This window comes from Sycon ciliatum, chromosome 1, assembly GCF_964019385.1.
Source record: "Sycon ciliatum chromosome 1, ocSycCili1.1, whole genome shotgun sequence".
In the NCBI taxonomy this organism is placed as follows: Eukaryota; Metazoa; Porifera; class Calcarea; order Leucosolenida; family Sycettidae; genus Sycon; species Sycon ciliatum.
The window spans coordinates 88,818,553-88,834,604 of NC_088643.1; the positions used below are offsets into that span (position 1 = coordinate 88,818,553).

The 16,052-nt window shown below is 49.3% G+C and overlaps 1 long non-coding RNA gene across 2 annotated transcripts; it reads right to left on the reverse strand.

The window, feature by feature from the left end:
* Window positions 1-3,893: 3,893 nt before the first annotated feature.
* On the reverse strand, window positions 3,894-13,258 carry LOC135806260 (uncharacterized). Of its 2 annotated transcripts, XR_010551217.1 has the most exons (3): window positions 13,244-13,258; window positions 12,645-12,945; window positions 3,894-5,245 (listed from the first exon to the last, which is right to left on the reverse strand). It is a non-coding gene; the product is annotated as an uncharacterized LOC135806260 (long non-coding RNA). The 2 variants fall into 2 exon arrangements; XR_010551216.1 differs by lacking the exon at window positions 13,244-13,258 and having other exon boundaries at window positions 12,645-13,008.
* Window positions 13,259-16,052: the final 2,794 nt, after the last annotated feature.

Below are 16,052 nucleotides of genomic sequence, written 5' to 3' on the forward strand. Positions count from 1 at the left end.
GTGTGAAGTTGAACAGTAGCGGCCCGGAGTACGCCTTGCCAACACATTCCAGTGTGAACGTATCGTTGATCATACTCTTCTCCATGTCTACCTGTTTCTGACTGCGCATGCAACTAGGCTTGGGGCACACTGGCAGCTGTGTGTAGTCATGTAAAGCTAGCTCATAGTAAGTGCCTGCAAACATGTCCAATGAGAAGTTGTTCCGTACATAGGGTGTCTGCAGTTCATACCACTGTGGACATTTCGTATAGTTGAATACTGGCGGGGCATTGGCCAGCGGACTGGTCATGAACGCTGAGCTGCACACCGCCACCGTCATTACAAGGACTGCAGCACTGACTGGCACACTGATCCGCAATGAACATGGCTTACCACCACTGCTACCCTGGTGGTTAGTAGATGCAACCATGGCTCGAACTCCACGCCTAGATAGCGCACGTTTGTCTTTACGTCTGTACTGTAGGCAGCTCTAGCCGCGCCCAGGCAGATCTTGCGGGCCCACGCAGCCGTTGTTTACGGACTACTGCAAACTACTGTAGACTGCTATGGCGCTCGCCACGATCCGCACCGCGAGACTGGAAAGCTGCACACGGCTACAAATTACAATGTTGTAAAGCTACACTGATCAGGAAGAAACTGAGGCTCAGCGGCTAATCAAGCAACTAATAAAAATTACTTACTTACTGAGTCTGTAACGTTTATTCATTCACGACACTGTGACTAGTCCCTAGTAATCATCACTGACATAGGTGTACAAGACTCCTCGGACTGAACGCGGGAATTTATACACCTGTCCGAGGTTGGGGCAGCAGCCGGTACATAGATTACTGTCTTTGCAACTACAACTTAGTACAAGTTTTTCGATTTTGACAGCATGTTACAAGGCGAGGACGCGTAGTGCTCCTGACTACAACCATAATCCGGTTGGCAGAGTCCCGGTCTTGCGACCATTTGAACCGTATTGGGAAAACCCAGGTTCGGACCCTCGTTACTCTACGGGTTGGTAGGATTTCTATAATTTTCGTTTTTTGTGTTGTAGAAGTCGTCGTGTTGCCGCGTTCACGTTGCTGCCGCTGCAGGGATCACGTCTGGAATCGAAAAACATGTTAAACTACCAAGCAAGGCTTCTGTATATACCAACTTAGTACAAGTAGTTACAACGAACCAACAGCAAAGCAAAAGTAAGCTGTTTGGCTTTTACTAGTGTCAGCAAGAGTAGATAAATAGTTTATCTACTCTTGGTGTCAGGGAGTCGTATACCCAAACCATTTTTGGGTATATCTACGACTCCCTGGTGTGCATGATCGGGATCGGGATCCGACCGGTGGCACTGGTGCAGCGATGACATTTTCCTCTGATTCGCTGATTTCTGGGATTGAATTACTATGGTTACGCACTACGGCCGTGATGGTAATCGTGAACCATGACCTCTGCCAGATTCTGGCTCTGTCTGCTTTGACTCGGCTACTTGTTACTTTCCCTCTCTAACTCGAAGAGTCTAACGTCTTTTCTTGTTGGTGTCGCCAGTTGTTCGGAGTACTGTGTTGGTCTGTCGATCGACACTGGTCACAGATCGCACAGCAAAATCGCAGCAGTGTGCGAGAAAGGGAAAATCAAGGAGGCAATGGTCAGTCATTGAAGAAATTGGTAAAACATTTGGAGAGATTCAGCGGTAACTGATGCAGACAGCCCGTTAGACGTTTCCGCACCGGAGGGTCCACCTCAACTATAAGTAGACTCGCTCCATTCGCTTGCTGATGTTGATCCTCACGTCTTTTGTTCGAAGTCAATCCCACTAAAGCCACGGGCAGTGATGGCATTCCAGCAGCCCTTTTGAGAGATTGTGTCTCCCTTCTGCCAATAATTACCAAAAATATTGGAGAAAGTTGTGCAAACAATTAGAGGACAGAGAAAGTGTTTTTACTCCGAGTTTCACGCACTAAGCGATCATCAGAAAACAGTAATGAGAAATCTGGATCAGTATTGGTTTATGTACTCACAAAGCAAAGTGTAAATAGCTGCAGCATGGCGCAAATCTAAAAGTTGTGAACGGTGGCAGTGCAAAGCGTGAATGACTGCATCATGAGGCAAATCCAAAAGTAAAAGTGTGAATGACAGCAGTGGTGAAAGGTGACAACCATTGGAGACGGTTGTCTCTTACTTAATTAGGTGATGGCTGTGGATGGTTTAAAGTTCCGAAGGTAGTACCTATTCTCATGGCGACACTTTGACACAAGCTCACTCCTTTTGTTGAGAGAAAGGTGCTTGGGTGCTTGCGCGATTGCCAAGTTGTGCTGTAGGAGGCTAGCAGCTCACCACCTTCCTGAGTAAGAAAAATGCCCTGCCCCAGTGTCACAGTTTGCTTTTCGCCAGGGCCATCAACGCTGCAACGGAGGATGCGTTGCGCCTGCTAACTGATAGCCTGCTTCATGCCAAAGACCACCACATACAGTCTGCTGCATGCTGTCTCGATACTTATGTCGAACTGCCGGTCTGTCTGTCTGTATGTCGGTCTGTCTCTCTGTCTGTCTCTTTCTCTCTCCGGATCAGATTGTCTCTCCACGACTGTTTGTCTCTTTCCCCTTCCTTGTGTTCTAGCTTTCCTTCATGCGTGTATCTGTATTTTCCGGGGCACCGGTCTGTTCGTAACTCTCTCACATGGTCTGTCTGTCTCTCTGCCTTCTGCTCCTATGCCTGAAAGCCGGCCTTCTATCCTCTTATGGGAGCATGTATAACCAGACTGTGAGCTTTCTTCTAATGGTGGCAGCTGTTTTACATGGCAGTTATTATAGATGACGCCCCCCCCCCCTCAGAAATATGTTGTCTCCTAAATGTTTGCACCTCGGTATCAGAGCTCTCATTGTCCATGTCAGACCGGACTCCACCTACCCCGTCAACCCTACCCCGTCAACCCTACCCCGTCAACCCTACCCCGTCAACATTATCTCATATTTTCTGATTTTTTAAAGTCCCTTGTACTTCTTAGTACGTTTATTCGCGTCCTTGTCATTGAGTCCCCCTGCTCGATTGGTCAATGCGAATTAAAAAAAATCTAATCAAACAAACAGCAAACTCTCTCTCTCTCTACCTCTCTCCCTCCCTCCCTAACTCCCTCCCTCCCTCCCTCCCTCTCCCTCTCCCTCTCCCTCTCCCTCTCCCTCTCCCTCTCCCTCTCCCTCTCCCTCTCCCTCTCCCTCTCCCTCTCCCTCTCCCTCTCCCTCTCCCTCTCCCTCTCCCTCTCCCTCTCCCTCTCCCTCTCCCTCTCTCTCTCTCTCTCTCTCTCTCTCTCTCTCTCTCTCTCTCTCTCTCTCTCTCTCTCTCTCTCTCTCTCTCTCTCTCTCTCTCTCTCTCTCTTTTTCTCGAGTCTCTCTCTTTCTCGTTGCTGCTGATCGCGATAGATATAGGCAGCGGGTTTACCAATGCAGTTAGTTTTTTTTTCTTCTTCAGACTTTTCCCATTCAGTTCAACTTTCCCTCAAACAAATGAATATTGTGCAACAATTTGTAGTGAATATCATGGAGGGAATAGTGAAGACAAACAGCGGAGAAAGATTCGAACCTCTCTCTCTCTCTCTCTCTCTCTCTCTCTCTCTCTCTCTCTCTCTCTCTCTCTCTCTCTCTCTCTCTCTCTCTCTCTCTCTCTCTCTCTCTCTCTCTCTCTCTCTCTCTCTCTCTCTCTCTCTCTCTCTCTCTCTCTCTCTCTCTCTCTCTCTCTCTCTCTCTCTCTCTCTCTCTCCCTCCCTCCCTCCCTCCCTCTCACTCTCTCTCCCTCTCTCTCTCTCGAGTCTCTCTCTTTCTCGTTGCTGCTGATCGCGATAGATATAGGCAGCGGGTTTACCAATGCAGTTAGTTTTTTTTCTTCTTCAGACTTTTCCCATTCAGTGCAACTTTCCCTCAAACAAATGAATATTGTGCAACAATTTGTAGTGAATATCATGGAGGGAATAGTGAAGACAAACAGCGGAGAAAGATTCGAACCAGTAGTCCAAGTGTCAAATCCAGTTGTCCTGTTAAAATTATATAAATTATAATAGAAACAGTGTGATACAAGCAGTACAAGCCGTAAGTTAATTGCAGAAAGAAAATAATTAGCCGATACTGGCATTACTATGGTTGAATGTGAATTGAGAATTGAGACTGGGGCAGGTGTACTACCGTGTAGTGATAGGAGATACAGCATTTTGAAAGGTGATAGTATGCAATCCAATCGATTACATCTATTTACAAGAGTAGATGCTGTTCAAGAGGATAGCACACAGGACGGAGAATAATACTGGCTACCATGGACATTGACAGTCTAATAACACCGCAGCTACCTGTGGCATACAATAAAAAACAGGTCACGAATTGCCACATAGAACAGTCTATTATAGAACAGACTATACTGTGCAGTAAACAGTCTAGGAGTGATGTAAAGAGACGCGACGTATCCTGTTTGCCTAGACACATACTCAGTATGTACATGTACATGTGTACAGATTTGTACGAGTATATCGGACGGTCGTCAAGATGCATTGTAACTAATAATCTTCAAGATAGTTGATAGTGGTTGATAGTGGTTGATAGTGGTTGATGAGCTGGAATATGGCTAATCTGATGCAGTGCAGCATGTTGGACTGGAATATGCCGGGCCAATGGGGTCACAGGTAATGCAGCCCATATGACTGACCTATGCATTGTGATTGAGGTACCTGTAACTGAAGAATCAACACCAGTGTGCTGGTGAAATCTCAGGACTGGGTAGATCGGCCCAATTTGTTCGCTCCTCTACCATCCAAGACGGTTTCCATTCACTAAGAGACTCTTCCCTTTTCAGTGATTTGTTTTCTTCTCTGCTATCACCAGCTGCATTGCTACTCGGTGCAGTTGCTTGGCCATGGTCCTTTGATAACTGCAGCTGCTTGGTTTCTGAAGACAAGAGCTTGAGTTTCTCGTTCCACCGAAGGAAGGCCAGGATACGGGCAGCCTTCACGCTCATCTGCTTCCCGCTGGGCTTGCGACCTCGGCCAATGCCAGTTGCTCTACACTGTGCAGGATCCATATGGTCAACGGATGTGTGCAAAACTGGCAGCATGTACAGTACTTGTAGCAGTAGTAGCAGCAGTAAAACGATTCGCGCAGCAAGAGGAAGGAGGGGTTATGTGGCGTGGGTTCTCGTATCAGTCATTTCGCTAAGACTCAAGTCAGTCACAAGTTGATATCTTACGATCGCCGCGGGTTCAGTCCAGTTTCGATGCAAGTTTCACCTGCTCGAAAAACCCAACAGCAAGAACAAAAACAGTTTAAAAATCAGATAAGTTTAGTCTGACAAAGATGTACATGCCTGTGCTGTGTATGGGGTTCGTAAGCGATGGTTGCAGTGCAACCTTGAAATTGAGTGCATGTAAGCTATGAGCTGGTGCAGGGTTTCGACTTTCAACTTGTTCAAGTCACTTGAAAACGGACCTGAGTGATATCATTGAGCACAACTACGAGTAGAGTTCTACAAGACATGCACTCCTGTCTGGGTCAGGCAAGTGTGCCTGTTGATAAGCACACTTCTATATGTGCATGGTAAACTGGCCATTACGTGCAATGCAGAGCATGCTTATAGGTTAGTGCATGGCAGGGAGGGCCTTATGGCTTGTTAGTGCCCGACAGGATAGCCTGAGGGCCGTAGGCCCGAGGGCTACCCTGAAGGGCACAAACAAGCCATAAGACCCTCCCTGCCATGCACTAACTATTTTAGAACGAGGTTACATGCATTATCCCACTTCCATTATGCGTGTGTACCACTATATTGGATAGTTTTGTGGTTTGTGTGCAGAGAGACTTGGTGTGGTATGAAAGAATATTTTCTTCTGCTAAGTTATGGTAACTCAGCACCACTTAGGACTACTAAAAGTAGAATAGAAGCAAATTAAATGATGGGCTCTTATTGCGAGCTTCATTCTTATTCATACGTGTAGCTTGTGGAGCTACATTGTATTTAGGGGCTTTGAGAGCCCCTTGTCGATACCTCTAATGACTTTGATCTTCGGTTTTTATAGGTTTCCGCAAGCTGTTTACAAAGGAAATTCGTACAGATGAAAGAATACGGGAGGCAAAAACCGTACACATTTCAGAAATGCGTAGCTTTTAGTAGTACACCGTACATTTTATGCAGAGTTCATTATCTGCACCGTACTATAATGCATACAGGGAATTGTACGCACCAGTTTCGAGTATATTCAGCGGGCTTTAAACTAATCCAAGGCCCTCGACGCATCATCAAGAGTAGTAAAATAATGATTGAGCGGGCTTTAAACTCTGATAAGGCCCTAGGTGGGAATGTCGCTGATTGGTCGTTTCCTGGACAACGAGACAGACCTCGTTCTAATTTCAGTTAGGGGTGAAACGATTATTCTGAATTGGAACTAATAGAATATTTTAATAGCGCAATCAGCAGGACAAGCTGGATCGACATGCCATGAATACCTTATTCAATTTGTGATAAGGAATTGTGTTGGGAAAAATATGTGTACAATGACAGAAGAAGACAAATAAAGTCTGTATGTCGCCTATTCGAATCGAATATTGAATATTCTTCCCGCTGTACTGAGGCATATATGGCTGAAACAGCTTGCTGTCTACAGCATTGGGAATATTCTTTACAAAAATCTCACAAGTACAGATTAGGCTATTCCCCGGTCGCTGTAGGGTTAAATTCTGTCTTGTTTTCTACTCTTGTGAGTCATAGTCTACACACACCATCCTATATCTTATAGTTACAAGTAAAAAGAAAGACGAAATGTTATGAGTTATGACTCCCTGTCCACCAAGGTAACCAGATCATTTTCAGTCAGCGAATGAGCAACAAGGTACAAAATAGACAGGGTGTACTGAGACATTCAACATTTTGTCAGTCCTTTTATCCATGATAAGTATTGCTTACATTGGCTCACTATCCGAGCTCAAGTAACTTATAGTTGCAGGTTGTTCGATCTTGATGTGCTTCTCTATGTGCGTAGCGTAGGTTGCTTCTTTATGTGAGGGCTTTGCTTTCTCTGTTCTTTTCTCTTTTACCTCAATGTATTCGCTATGCAGTCCTCTCTCTCTCTCTCTCTCTCTCTCTCTCTCTTTCTCTCTCTCTCTTTCTCTCTCTCTCTCTCTCTCTCTCTCTCTTTCTATTACCTTGCTGTTCGTCATAATGAATCCGTACTAGCTCCGCACATTAATTGCGATAGCATCTCATTCATCTCTCCAATACCTTCACAACCAAGGTCCTCACTCATTCATTCATACATTATTTATAAAAGCATTCTCCAAAGTATTATTAAAATGGATACTTGATAGTGGTAGGAACTTCGGCGATGATTTTACGGAAAGGTGTTCACTTCCCACACCGGAGCTCGCGCTTTTCTTCCGACTCGACTTGACCGACTCACGGAGCGTCTCTGTAAGGTTGTATCCCTGGTGATGGTTTGGCCTGGAGAGCACTATTATAAGTGGTGCTCTTCAGACACAATCTTCCTCAGCCTACTCAAGCTCAACGGATGAGGGGTGAGTTCCCCGGAAACACTGTGTATTGAGCAGGGAGTGGTGCTTTCTAGCAGGTTTGCCGAGTCGAAGGTGTGATGGAGGGATACAAACTTACAGACGCTCCGTGAGTCAGTCAATTGTCAAGTCGGCAGAAAAGCGCAAGCTTCGATTTGGGGAGCGAAACCTTTCTATAATTACGGAAAATGCGGAAGTCTGGCAGCGCTGAGGTTTGTCGCGTGATGTGAGTTATCGCCATTGCCAAACCCCATAATATAGCAAAGTTGAAGCCAGGCAAACCCATCCAGAGTTCTTTTTTTAAAGCACTCTTGTGTGTTCATATACCCTAAAGGGCCTTTGCGAGATGTGTAGATGTGTAGATGTGTAGCTGAATTGAGAGATGCGTAGCTGAATTGAGAGATGCGTAGCTGAATTGAGAGATGCGTAGCTGAATTGAGAGATGCGTAGCTGAATTGAGAGATGCGTAGCTGAATTGAGAGATGCGTAGCTGAATTAACCAGACATACATGTAGCACCCCATCCTCTTTGATAGCTGTGGTTGGCTTTCACCCCCTCCGGGCCCCTTTGATAGCTGTGGTTGGCTTTCACCCCCTCCGGGCCCCTTTGATAGCTGTGGTTGGCTTTCACCCCCTCCGGGCCCCTTTGATAGCTGTGGTTGGCTTTCACCCCCTCCGGGCCCCTTTGATAGCTGTGGTTGGCTTTCACCCCCTCCGGGCCCCTTTGATAGCTGTGGTTGGCTTTCACCCCCTCCGGGCCCCTTTGATAGCTGTGGTTGGCTTTCACCCCCTCCGGGCCCCTTTGATAGCTGTGGTTGGCTTTCACCCCCTCCCCTTTGATAGCTGTGGTTGGCTTTCACCCCCTCCGGGCCCCTTTGATAGCTGTGGTTGGCTTTCACCCCCTCCCCTTTGATAGCTGTGGTTGGCTTTCACCCCCTCCCCTTTGATAGCTGTGGTTGGCTTTCACCCCCTCCCCTTTGATAGCTGTGGTTGGCTTTCACCCCCTCCCCTTTGATAGCTGTGGTTGGCTTTCACCCCCTCCCCTTTGATAGCTGTGGTTGGCTTTCACCCCCTCCGGGCCCCTTTGATAGCTGTGGTTGGCTTTCACCCCCTCCGGGCCCCTTTGATAGCTGTGGTTGGCTTTCACCCCCTCCGGGCCCCTTTGATAGCTGTGGTTGGCTTTCACCCCCTCCGGGCCCCTTTGATAGCTGTGGTTGGCTTTCACCCCCTCCGGGCCCCTTTGATAGCTGTGGTTGGCTTTCACCCCCTCCGGGCCCCTTTGATAGCTGTGGTTGGCTTTCACCCCCTCCCCTTTGATAGCTGTGGTTGGCTTTCACCCCCTCCGGGCCCCTTTGATAGCTTTGGTTGGCTTTCACCCCCTCCCCTTTGATAGCTGTGGTTGGCTTTCACCCCCTCCGGGCCCCTTTGATAGCTGTGGTTGGCTTTCACCCCCTCCCCTTTGATAGCTGTGGTTGGCTTTCACCCCCTCCCCTTTGATAGCTGTGGTTGGCTTTCACCCCCTCCCCTTTGATAGCTGTGGTTGGCTTTCACCCCCTCCCCTTTGATAGCTGTGGTTGGCTTTCACCCCCTCCGGGCCCCTTTGATAGCTGTGGTTGGCTTTCACCCCCTCCGGGCCCCTTTGATAGCTGTGGTTGGCTTTCACCCCCTCCCCTTTGATAGCTGTGGTTGGCTTTCACCCCCTCCCCTTTGATAGCTGTGGTTGGCTTTCACCCCCTCCGGGCCCCTTTGATAGCTGTGGTTGGCTTTCACCCCCTCCGGGCCCCTTTGATAGCTGTGGTTGGCTTTCACCCCCTCCCCTTTGATAGCTGTGGTTGGCTTTCACCCCCTCCGGGCCCCTTTGATAGCTGTGGTTGGCTTTCACCCCCTCCGGGCCCCTTTGATAGCTGTGGTTGGCTTTCACCCCCTCCGGGCCCCTTTGATAGCTGTGGTTGGCTTTCACCCCCTCCGGGCCCCTTTGATAGCTGTGGTTGGCTTTCACCCCCTCCGGGCCCCTTTGATAGCTGTGGTTGGCTTTCACCCCCTCCGGGCCCCTTTGATAGCTGTGGTTGGCTTTCACCCCCTCCGGGCCCCTTTGATAGCTGTGGTTGGCTTTCACCCCCTCCGGGCCCCTTTGATAGCTGTGGTTGGCTTTCACCCCCTCCGGGCCCCTTTGATAGCTGTGGTTGGCTTTCACCCCCTCCCCTTTGATAGCTGTGGTTGGCTTTCACCCCCTCCGGGCCCCTTTGATAGCTGTGGTTGGCTTTCACCCCCTCCCCTTTGATAGCTGTGGTTGGCTTTCACCCCCTCCCCTTTGATAGCTGTGGTTGGCTTTCACCCCCTCCCCTTTGATAGCTGTGGTTGGCTTTCACCCCCTCCGGGCCCCTTTGATAGCTGTGGTTGGCTTTCACCCCCTCCGGGCCCCTTTGATAGCTGTGGTTGGCTTTCACCCCCTCCGGGCCCCTTTGATAGCTGTGGTTGGCTTTCACCCCCTCCGGGCCCCTTTGATAGCTGTGGTTGGCTTTCACCCCCTCCGGGCCCCTTTGATAGCTGTGGTTGGCTTTCACCCCCTCCGGGCCCCTTTGATAGCTGTGGTTGGCTTTCACCCCCTCCGGGCCCCTTTGATAGCTTTGGTTGGCTTTCACCCCCTCCCCTTTGATAGCTGTGGTTGGCTTTCACCCCCTCCGGGCCCCTTTGATAGCTGTGGTTGGCTTTCACCCCCTCCCCTTTGATAGCTGTGGTTGGCTTTCACCCCCTCCCCTTTGATAGCTGTGGTTGGCTTTCACCCCCTCCCCTTTGATAGCTGTGGTTGGCTTTCACCCCCTCCGGGCCCCTTTGATAGCTGTGGTTGGCTTTCACCCCCTCCGGGCCCCTTTGATAGCTGTGGTTGGCTTTCACCCCCTCCCCTTTGATAGCTGTGGTTGGCTTTCACCCCCTCCGGGCCCCTTTGATAGCTGTGGTTGGCTTTCACCCCCTCCGGGCCCCTTTGATAGCTGTGGTTGGCTTTCACCCCCTCCGGGCCCCTTTGATAGCTGTGGTTGGCTTTCACCCCCTCCGGGCCCCTTTGATAGCTGTGGTTGGCTTTCACCCCCTCCGGGCCCCTTTGATAGCTGTGGTTGGCTTTCACCCCCTCCGGGCCCCTTTGATAGCTGTGGTTGGCTTTCACCCCCTCCGGGCCCCTTTGATAGCTGTGGTTGGCTTTCACCCCCTCCGGGCCCCTTTGATAGCTGTGGTTGGCTTTCACCCCCTCCGGGCCCCTTTGATAGCTGTGGTTGGCTTTCACCCCCTCCGGGCCCCTTTGATAGCTGTGGTTGGCTTTCACCCCCTCCCCTTTGATAGCTGTGGTTGGCTTTCACCCCCTCCGGGCCCCTTTGATAGCTGTGGTTGGCTTTCACCCCCTCCCCTTTGATAGCTGTGGTTGGCTTTCACCCCCTCCCCTTTGATAGCTGTGGTTGGCTTTCACCCCCTCCCCTTTGATAGCTGTGGTTGGCTTTCACCCCCTCCCCTTTGATAGCTGTGGTTGGCTTTCACCCCCTCCCCTTTGATAGCTGTGGTTGGCTTTCACCCCCTCCCCTTTGATAGCTGTGGTTGGCTTTCACCCCCTCCGGGCCCCTTTGATAGCTGTGGTTGGCTTTCACCCCCTCCGGGCCCCTTTGATAGCTGTGGTTGGCTTTCACCCCCTCCGGGCCCCTTTGATAGCTGTGGTTGGCTTTCACCCCCTCCCCTTTGATAGCTGTGGTTGGCTTTCACCCCCTCCGGGCCCCTTTGATAGCTGTGGTTGGCTTTCACCCCCTCCCCTTTGATAGCTGTGGTTGGCTTTCACCCCCTCCCCTTTGATAGCTGTGGTTGGCTTTCACCCCCTCCTCTTTGATTGGCAACTACACATGCTATGGGATGTGGAATAAATAAATATATAAGAAAGAAAAAGGACCAAGGAGCTACAAGGTACGCTATAATGTCCACTCACTCCACCAGTTACTAAACAATCAGCTCATGCGATAACATTGCACGACACTGACCGACGATACTGACGTTCTACAACTAACTGGCTAACAGCTCTAGCACATCTTGGATGCACACTCTAACAGCCTTCCAACTTGGAAGGTTCTAAGTTATCGAAATAGCATAAGGAGGGGAAGGTGAGCGCAGCCAAGATAAGCACGAGTTGAAAGTCTCAGCTGCGCCGTGGTTTGACCGTATTGTTCAATGGTCTTGCCAGTATAGTCATCGACATGCATGAACATCCGCCAACGTCCTTCACAGCTGAGACTTTCAGCTCGTGCCTATCTCGGTTGCGCTCACCTTCCCCTCCTGATGCTATTTCTATGACTTAGAACCTTCCAAGTTGGAAGGCTGTTGGATTGCGCATCCAAGATGTGCTAGAGCTGTTAGCCAGTTACTTGTAGAACGTCAGTGTCGCCGGTCAGTGTCGTGCAATGTTATCGCATGAGCTGATTGTTTAGTAACTGGTGGTGTGAGTGGATATTATAGCGTAACTTGTAGTTCCTTGGTCCTCTTTCTTTCTTATAAATTAATCCTTGGCTAGTCCAATAAATAAATAAATAAAAATAAAAAGGGCTATTACCATGCATCCTCTCAACCTGGCCCGTCTCATGATGTTGAGGCATGCCAATGATGGGTTTGGTTAGTGATCTACAAACGATAAATTTTGGTTGAGGGGCCATACTGCCCCAGAGCTACCTGGCTCTGGGAACGCTCACTAGGGGGGGGGGGGGGGGGGGAGTATGGGGGGAGTATGGCGGCAGTATGGGGGTGTGTGCATGTTGCCTTACTAATAGTATACTTACTAGTACAATGTAGGTCTACTAAGTACTAGATAGTGCGCACGGGTGTGTGACTGTGTCACAGACTCACAGTGTGTGTGTGTGTTTGATTGATACTGACAGGAATGAATGTGTCACACTAGTCGTAGCGTAGCTGTACGCAACACCCCGTGTTTACTCGCTACCGGTAGTCTTACTCAGCTAGTTCTATGCTCACTACATGTATAGACAAGAAATAAGTGCACTGTGACTTGGTACCAATGCGCAATGGCCTAACGTTTTCACTGAAACAGTTCATTTATTTACTTCACTTTCCCGTGGCCAGGGAATGATATTAATCATTGACTTACCGCATAGCATGCAATGCCGAGATGATCTGTTGATCGTATCATGAGACGGTAGGCAACGACTCTCTGCTTTCCTTTGACTGTGCGTCCTAGAAAATTACAGGCTCAGGCAAAAAAAGCCCGCAGCTAGCGTAACGTGACTGAAACTTAGCGAAATGACTGCAACACAACCGTTTCTTACTGCAGCTACCGTATTAAACAGAGAGAACAACAACACGATTGCTTGCTGCCAGGACCTGGACTGATGGCGTGATCAGTGTGATGCCGCGCGGGTTATCGTGAGGAGTCAGTATTGACTTGACAGCTGGAATGCACAGGCGCAGAAGAGCGAGCAGCTAGATCTGCTGCAGCCAGTGCAGGCTGCAGCGCTGGATCCATGGAATGCACTGATGGCAGTGATGTCGTGTGATGACCATGATGACAGTGATGTCCCACAAGCAGGGAGTCGTGTACATGTATAATTATGTATGCGACTCCCAGATCCCTACTGTCTGTATACATGTACTCGACCCTAGCCCCTGCTCACACGTCACAATCGTCATATTTTTTCAAAACTAAAGTCAAAATTCTACTTGACCCACCCACCCATAAAAAAGGCATACCTGTTTCGGGTCACTTCACTCATCCGTAGATCTACCAGGCCAGGGTCGGTCGGTCGGTTTAGTTGTCGAATATCCAAGCGTTTGTCCATCAACGAACAGACTCAGTTGACTGTTATGTTCCAAGGCTACAGCTACGAGGTGGCGGAGCTGATGCTGTTTGAGGACCGATTGCGGATCGGACATGAAGACAACGGTACTGAGACTAGGAGAAATGTGACAACTGCTGAGCAGGGGCTGCACGGAGACGGCGCAGCAGTGATAGTGGGGCATTGATGGCTCTGCCGACCTGAGGTCTCGGCATCACGGCCAAAAGCACGCACCGAAAACGAAAGTTAGAACTGTATGAGAGTCAGCAAAATGAACTTGAAGGATGGAAGTGCAAAGATGTCGTGGATGGTCGGGGGGGGGGGGGGGATATTTGTTCCAAGGGAGAGTCAGTGGCCCAAACTGCCAAAGCCGATGGCTACTGCGAAGATAGTGGTGCATATTTTCCCTGAAATCTGGAGGCTCTTGAGGGATGCGGTTTGGTGAATAGGGAAGCCGGGACTGGCCCGGGAGTGCGTTCCAGGTGTCAATGATGTCGAACGGAAATGTACGCTGAAGGGAAATGGGAGCAGTTGAGGGGAGAGTGTTAGCAACATTTTGATATGGGTGACCAGCCGTTTTCTGACATTGTCTGCGAGTTACGAGCTCAGCAAGGGCATTGCATGAGGCGCGGAGGAATAGGGGCAAGCGGACTACATGTATGCTCGGGAAATGACCAGATTATGCTCTCGCGAATGCTCGAGAAAACAGCCAATTACAATGCTTTTATATGCTTCACCAAAAAGACCAAAAGAACAGATAATCGTCATGAAAAAAGGACTCAGACCATTGTCATGTTGTGGACTGGGAGCTTTGTGGAAGTACAAGACAATAGTATGCAAGAGGAATACCAAATTCATAAGCAAACGCTGAACTTTTGGGAGATGTCCTATAGTGGCTGCTAAAATATTATTTCAAATCGACAAGAAGCGCTATGTATGATCCTTCAAAAAAAGTTCAATAGCTACATGTATATTGACTGCTTATGGGTGGCGCAGTTGAACGGTCACAGTATGAGTAGGTGTAGGTGATGGTGCAACGGTTGTGCAATCATAAAACCGGGATTCATTAGGTGATCGTTCTGGAATTTGAAATACCGACTGTTTATCGTGGTAAATCTAATATTGACTTCGTACTGCAGAGTGCAGTGGTGTCTTCGACTTCATTCTGACTTCGTACTTGGTCAGGAAATAAAAGCCTCGTAAAAGACCTCGGCTTCGCCTCGGTCTTTTACTCGGCTTTTATTTCCTATAGTGACCTCGTACTCAGTCAATATTAGATACATAATCCGCTTACCCCTAAGGAGGAACCATTGATATGAGTAGAGGGAGACCAGGCAGGCACAGCAGCTTGTACAGGAATGCCAATGCTGCCAGTGCCACTGTCCACCTTGCCTCGAGGCTCCGCAGTAGCGCGTTGGGCCCCGGGATGTGCAGGGCCCGTCGGACCGTCCAGGACTCGAGCTGTCTTGCGCAGCACTGCCAGCAGTCCAATGCGTGAGTCCGCCCGGGCGACAACTGTCCGGAGGTGGGCGGCGCCAAAGCTGAGCATGGAGTCAAGCGTGACTCCCAGGAGCTTCAGTTGTTGCTGCTGAGGGATGACCTCACCGACAAACGTTGGAGAAGGCACGGGCCAAGGCTGCCGATGGCTGGAGATGCGGAGAAGCTGAGATTGGGCCTCTTCTTTTCCTGGTGTACACGATCGACCTCCCACCAGCATGTACAAAACTCGCACACCAAATGCAGCCAGTTCGCCGATGACACATCACTCATAGCGACGCATTACACGCCTTAGGGATTTATCAGCTGCATTCCTCCAACGTGCTGTGGACGCAGCAGGACGATGGTTGAAGGATTGGCATCTCCTCATCAACACCACGAAAATCGTCGTCCAAGTTGCTGGAGAGGGTAGTGCAACACCAGTTAGTTCGTCATTTGGACTTAAGCAAGGCATTACCCGAAACACAATTTGCCTTCGGCAAGAAATGTTCTACGGAAGACGCCCTCTGTGTGCTGACGGATAATCTGCAGAAGGCGAGAGACAGTGGCAAGATCACAGGGCTGTGCCTATTAGACATGTCGAAGGCTTTTTATAAAGTGCACCACGACAAGTTGATCCAAGACGAACTACTTGCACCCTCCCTTTCAAAGTTAATAAACCACTCTTTCCGCACAGGTCAGATACCCGTGACTGGCGAGATGTTGTTGTTGTTGTTGTGTTTATTTTAATTCGCAAACCAAACGGGCAGATCTGCCCAATGAAAAGGTGGCGAATGCAGATAGAAAGCAGTAATAAGTGAAATTGGGGACTGATGTAATTAGGATAGAGGTGGAGAAAAACTAAGCCAGCTGATCATCAAACAGGACGTTTGGTACTCTAGGTGCTATAAAGGCCAGTAAGTGTGTGCGGGATCATGCTGGCGCGGAACTGGCGGAGCGTGGAGATGGCACGTATATCGCTAGATGCTTGGATAACACCTCTGCATTTTTTTATTTACTTGAAAAGCACATAACCACCAGGAAAGCTGACAAAGAAAAAAAGAGTGAGACAAGACAGATAAAAAGAGAGAGAAAGAGAGAGAGAGGAAGCAGGACAGATCCAACTAACTATCGTCCCGTCTCCCTACTATAGGTCACTTCGAAGATTCAGGAACGACTGGTACACAGGGCTCTATACAAGCATCTCGACACACCTGCAGAACAGTCTGGTTTCAGACAGAAGGATG